Source organism: Carlito syrichta, unplaced genomic scaffold, assembly GCF_000164805.1.
Source record: "Carlito syrichta isolate Samal-C Ts95f unplaced genomic scaffold, Tarsius_syrichta-2.0.1 Scaffold307331, whole genome shotgun sequence".
NCBI classification, from domain to species: Eukaryota; Metazoa; Chordata; class Mammalia; order Primates; family Tarsiidae; genus Carlito; species Carlito syrichta.
Window position 1 is genome coordinate 677,579 of NW_007251427.1, and position 6,671 is coordinate 684,249.

Here is a 6,671-nt window from a genome sequence, read left to right on the forward strand (position 1 = left end):
CCATTCCCTGAAATCAGTCCCCAAATCAACTCCTTAGACTTGAATCCTCTGGTGACTGTGATGTGTCAGCCTGGCTGATTAAACTACATTTTCCAGAATTTCCATTTCCTGTATGTTTCTGGATATGGTTAGTCACAAAGAATTTCCCGTAGGGCATTTGGAGACCAGAAGGGAGGTAGCAGCCATATTGTAGCTCGCAAACCTTGAAGCTGGTGGGCCTGTTCACCCCATTGGCGTGAGGTTCACAACTTTTCCCTGGACCTCTTTTCAGTTTCTCTGACTCCCAAGTCAAGCATATAGGTTTAGCTATGTGAGCAAGGGCCCCAGCTTCTGCAGGACACCTCATGCTGTCAGAGGTAACAAGAACAGACACCAGTTTCAGAGTTTTCGTGAGGTTTCAGCTCATACTTCTGGGTTCCACCTTGTCCTTGCTCCCCTTCACTTTCCTTCCATCTTTCCTTCCCAACTACCTGCTTTCCAGATCTCAAGCTCCAGCATGAGGCATGATGACCACAGCATTATAGAGACTCTCACACTGTGTAAAGGTAAATCCTAGTAACAAATCCCTCAAATGTGGACATATTCTCCCAGAAGAAACATCAGAGACAAAGTATATCAGCCAGAGTTCAGGGAAACCCACAGAAAGAGACTTACATGATGGTTTTGCTTCTTCCTAGTGGTGGTAGCACTTCTGTGATTGATTTCTCACTGATACACCTTGACTCAGATTCTGCTTCTGAGGGAACCTGAAATAAGATCCCAGGAATTCCCAGGATCAGGATGAACCAGCTAAAGTTGGAGCTCTCACAGGTAAACTGAGACAGAACCAGGGGCATAGCATTCTTGGGATCATCAATGGAATACCATTTTGACCCCCTCCCCTACTGCTGGTGAGGCCCATATGCTACACAATCAAGCTTTATACTTACACCCCACACTTCCTCCTGTGCTAAGAAAACAACACTGATGTACTCTCTAGCATTCAACAAGAAATATTTCTGTTGAAATGTCAACAACATTATCACTTTGTTTTTAAGTGGTGGCATATTCCCTGGTGCTTAGAACTGAGAACCTCAGTGCAGGCTCAGCCTGTTTAACTACTTGATTCCCTGGGGTTGAATCAGAAACCAAGCTTCAAGGAGTTACAAAAGAACCACATAGCCTTTACCCAATGAAAGGAGCTGAGGGTAGCTAGAATCAGGCTGGGGATTTCTGGGGAGTCTAGGAGGTTAGAAACCATGAAGTTTGGGAATCCTCTCACTTTATGATCACCATCCCTAAGCAAAGCAGTTTGTTCTCTCCTCTACTTCCCCAGAGTGCTCTGAACAAGCATCCATTGGCCCATTTACCACCAGGTCATGTGCATTTCTGCTTCAACTGACCCCAAGCTTCTCAAGAGCAAGATCCTGATAGGCTCATTTCTGACCCATGGGACAGTGCTTGGGTGGGGTTTAGCAAATGAGAAAAAAGAAAAGATGCCAGATATTGAAGCTCTTATGGTCCCAAAACACTAACTCTGGAAAAGCTCTCCAAGAACTTCTATTCCATCTTCCTCTCCATATAGATAAGGAAACTGAGGGACAGGAAGGAGAAAGTCTCAACAAGCTATGAACTCCTTGAAGCAGGAATGATAGCTTGCATATCTCTGTGTTATCAGAATCAGCACAGGACCCAACACAGAGTAGGCATCAGTAGCTGCAGAAGGATGGAAGGAAGGCAGGGAGGAAGAGATGAACTCAGCTAGTTGTAACAAACCTGGTACAGGAAGTCAAACCTCCTGACCACCAGTCTACTGAAATCTTTCCTCTTCCTTCATGACTCCCCCCACCACCACCATCCAGCTTATAGCTGATCAAAAATACAATTGCTCTTCCATCGTCCATTATTTATCCAGAATTCTCTTGAAATGTTCACCCAAAACCCCTTGGGTTGCTCATCCAGAATCCTGGCTCCTTGTCTCAAAAAGTAGAACTTTTAGAATACCAGTCAAAGACATTTTGAGTGTAAAGATGTGAAAACCCTGGTTGCTAGGACAGCTTTTTCAAGTCCATCAAATGAGGGTCTCCAACTGTGAAAAGGAGCATAGAATTAAGACAGCTTTCAGTCCTCCTCACCACTACTTCCAGCCCTGCATTCCCATTTGATGGTCACTGGGAGATATTAGCATCTAAATTATTTTAAGAAGATATAATAAGATTCACCCAGCAGGCCATTAATGACGAAAGAGATTATTACTGGAAAAAATCCAAGACTGACTTTGAGCAGAGTTGGTTCATCTAAATGACCCCTTCCCTGCACCCCAGATCATCCTGGTCCCCAGAGATTATACAGATTTGAAAAAGTAACTGCCAAGGAACATGCTCACATTTATGCAAGAGGATCTTATGGAAGGAATCCCTTGAGAACTAGGGTCAGGAGTGCATAGCAGTGAGATAAATGAGATGTTCCCTGAATCGTAAGAATCCTCTGTGGCAGAATTTACAGGAAGCATCTCTAGTCTCCATATTTGGCAGGCATCCAGCCAGAGTTGTCAAGTATTAGATTAATTTTAATTCAATGCAAAAAACCACATTAGTGTAGTGTTGCAATCGAGAGTTGAAACATACAACAGCCAAGAGTCCTTGAAGTGGATCATTCCAAAGCCTAAGCACCCTTCCAAGCGTCCATCAAAAAAGGCACATTCTCTGAGCACTCCCCAGCTATCTGCTGCCTTCAAAGAGTACTGCTTAACCAGGTAAGTGAGCTGTTTGGCAGCGACCTGAAGGGATGGTGCTATTGATTAATGTTGTTTCACAGGTCCTGGCCACAGGAGGTAAAGTTCAAACTCCTTGATGTGGCATTCAAAACCATCCAGGTAGCCGGGCGTGGTAGTGCACTCCTGCAGTTCCGGGTACTTGGAAGGCTGAAGCAGAAGGATCACCGGAGCCCAGCAGGTTGAGGCTGCGGTGGCCGGGAGCAGCCACTGCACTCCAGCCTGGGCGACAGAATGAGACTTCAACTCAAAAAAAAAAAAAACTCTCCATGATCTAGCTCCAAATGCCCCTCACAGCAACCTCACCTTTTGGTACAACACTTCATGTTTTGCAGCCCGCAGCCTCACCTGCCCTTTGATTGCCATTGATAATCTTCCTCCTGCCATACTTAACCTGCACTCCTAGCTTCATCTCCCCTCATAGTCCTGGGAGGAAGCCACCTAAAACACTATGTATTACCGGGCACCCCTCCTCCAAGTCCCAGCTCATTGTTGAGAGAGGGAGCACCTGAACCGGGGGAGGCAGTCCATTGCCTAGTCATCGGCCAATCAGATTTCTTTTAAAAACTTGCACTTGGAAATACAAATGATAGTGGGTAGAAGTCTTGTGCCTTCAAATGAGGAAGACATCCTGAGGCCATATTCAATGAGTAAACCAAGAGGGTCACTCCACAGAGAGGATAACACAAGAGACAACAGGATGGAGATGGAAAGAGAATGAGCCCAGGTGACTGCCATCTCTCCCATTCCTATGTCCTGCCTGCCTCTCTCTCTCTCTCTCTCTCTCTCTCTCTCTCTCTCTCTCTCTCTCTCTCTCTCGACTCCTCACTGTACTTACTGTTCTTGGGGCCTGTGAGATGTTCCTATATCCTGATGAGCTGTTTCTCTCACAAAACTATTCTGAGTAAGTGACTTTCATAGGTTCCTTGGAAATACTCCCACTGGGAACACACAACAGCAGTCCCCTCAATGCAGGCAATGTCTGTCATACAACTGACCCCCCAGTAGATGACCGTATGGATGGCCCATATGATTGTCCTCCAAGTCTGCATCCAACAGTACTCCCCCAGCCTCCTTCTGCTGAAGATGCCTCACTCCAGAAGGAAGCCCTTTGGATGATATATTAGTAAGGACTCTCCAGAGAAACAGAACCAATAGGATGTATACATAGAGAGAAAGCAATTTATTTTAAGCAATTGGCTTATGCGATTTATAGAGGGTGGCAAGTCCAAAATCTGCAGGGTAGGCTGGCGGGCTGAAGACCTAGGAAGAGCTGATGTTTTCAGTTCAAGTCTGAAGGCCATCTGCTGCAGAATTCCCTCTTGCCCAGAGGAGATCAGCCTTTTGTTCTATTTAATCCTTCAACTGCTTGGATGAGGCCCACCTACATTAGAGAAGGGAATCTGTTTTACTCAAAGTCTACCAATTTGACAGTTAATCTCACCCAAAAACACTCTCCAGAATAATGTTTGACCAAATATCTGGCATCGTGTAACCCAGGCAAGTTGACACATAAAATTAGCCATTACAGGTGATATCTGGTTTTTTTTGTTTTGTTTTGTTTTTGAGTTGGAGTCTCATTCAGTCACCCAGTCTGGAGTGCAGTGGCGACTCTCGGCCACCGCAGCCTCGACCTGCTGGGCTCCAGCGATCCTTCTGCCTCAGCCTTCCAAGTAGCTGGAATGACAGGTGCACGCTACAGCACCTGGCTAATTTTTTTGATTTATTGTAGAGATAAGGTCTCGCCAAGTTGCCCAGGCAGGCCTCGAACCCGCGGGCTCAGGTAATTCACTCACCTTGGCCTCCCAAAGTGCGGGATTACAGGCTGAACCACCGAGCCCGGCTGATATCTGTTTTAAATGACCGTGTTCACACCCTCTGGCCTGTGGAAGTTCATTGGGGTCTCAGCCACTTTCAGCAGCCTCTCAACTGTGAGCTGTACTCGAGGTCATCCTGGACATCACGCCACTGTGTATCTCAAGTTCCAGCAGTAACATAAGTCTCTCTCATTAGTCTTAGGACAAGCCCCCTGACTCCACTCCAGGTGGCACCCAGGAGAGAAAAGTCACAGCATGCCAGAAACTTTTTTTTTTTTAGATTGGAAACTATAGTTTATTGATTGATTGATTGAGTTGGAGTCTCACTCTGACGCCCAGACTGGAGTGCAGTGGCCACTCCCAGCCACCACAGCCTTGACCTGCTGGGCTCTGGCGATCCTTCCGCCTCAGCCTTCCAAGTAACTGGAACTACAGGCGTGCGCTACCACGTCCCGCTAATTTTTTGATTTATTGTAGAGATGAGGTCTCGCCAAGTTGCCCAGGCGGGTCTCAAACCCACAAGCTCAGGCAATTCACTCACCTCAGCCTCCCAAGGCGCAGGATTACAGGCTGAGCCACCGAGCCCGTCTTATAGTTTATTTAGAAAGTAAATTGGAAGCAGGGGGAAGATTCACCTCCCAAGATTCACCTCCTAACACGTTTCCTAGCTTTGGGAGGGGGCCAAAGCCAGGAAATGTGTTGCCCACAGATCAGAGAACCACTTGGCCAGACCAGAGTTTAGCAAAGCAATGGCCACAGACACTTCTTAAGAAAGCCCAATTTTTCTATTGTCTTGGAGCCTAAGCCAAGACTGAGACAGAGAGTGCCATTCTTACATCCTCTTACACTAGCTCAAGCGTGTTTCCGTCTATTATGAGCCTAGTCCTTGTTGCATTCTGAATTGACCCCCACCTCTCACTTCTATTGCAATATTCCTATTGCAGTAATCTTGAATAAAGTCTTCTCTGCCATTTTAACTGTCAGAATAAGTTTTTCTTTAACACTGGTAAAATGGGGACAAAAATAATAATACCTACTATATTCCTTTTCTACAGCTACTATAACAAATCATCATACATTTAGTGGCTGAAAACAACACAAATTTATGAAGTTACAGTTCTAAAAGTCAGAAGTCTGACATGAGGTCTCACTGGGCTAAAATTTAAAAGTTAGCAGGGCTGTTATTTTTGGAGGCTCCAGGGGAGAATCTGTTTCTTTGCCTTTTCCGGTTTCTAGAGGTCACCTTCTAGAGGTCACCTGCACTCCTTGCTTCATGGTGTCTTTCTCCACCTTTAAGCCAACAGTGGCCAGTTAAGTCTTTCTCACATGGTATTACTCCTGCCTTCCTGTTTCCCTTATAATTACAGTGGTCCCACCCAGGTAATCCAGAATAATCTCACCATCCTAGATTCTTTTTTTTTCTAAGACTTTTCATTTTTATTACTGAAGAAAAAAACTTCATTTCTTTATTTTACTTTCTGACTCTGTGCTTGTGCCTTCGACACTTTCACAACAACTTTCTGCTCCTTGACAAAGAAAACATGCTTGATCCTGTCACGAACACATTTTGCACACATGGAACCACCATAGGCCTTGCTGACAGGTTTTTTTGTTTTGGACAACCTCATAAGAACTTTAGGTCTCACAGCATGAACCCCGTGAAGTTGGCCGGGGCACACACCACGTGTAGACTCTGCTGCTTTCCCAAGCTTGGTATATAGGTAAACAATTCTATTACCAGGGGTTCGGGACAACCTAGTTTTGTTAGAGGCTGCATTGTAGGAGAGCCGATGACAGTATGTCAAACGCTGGACCTTTCTGCAGGCCTTTATACAGCGTCCCTGGAAAAGGGCCATCTCAAGATTCTTAACTTACCCACATCTGCAAAGTCCCTTCTGTTTGTAAAGTGCCTATTCACAAGTTCCAGGGGTTAGAACACAGATATCTTTGAGGGATCACTATTCTGCCTATTACACCTACCTCATGGGATTGTTTCTAAGGATTAGATGAAATAATGCATGTTAACAACTTAAACCCTACACCCAACACTTGATAAGTGCTCAGTATATATAAACTTTTATGGATATTCTGTTCCCTACCCC

The 6,671-nt window shown here is 45.4% G+C and overlaps 1 pseudogene; it reads right to left on the bottom strand.

Moving 5' to 3' along the window:
- Nucleotides 1-6,035: 6,035 nt before the first annotated feature.
- LOC103266785 lies at nt 6,036-6,425 on the bottom strand (annotated as a pseudogene).
- Nucleotides 6,426-6,671: the final 246 nt, after the last annotated feature.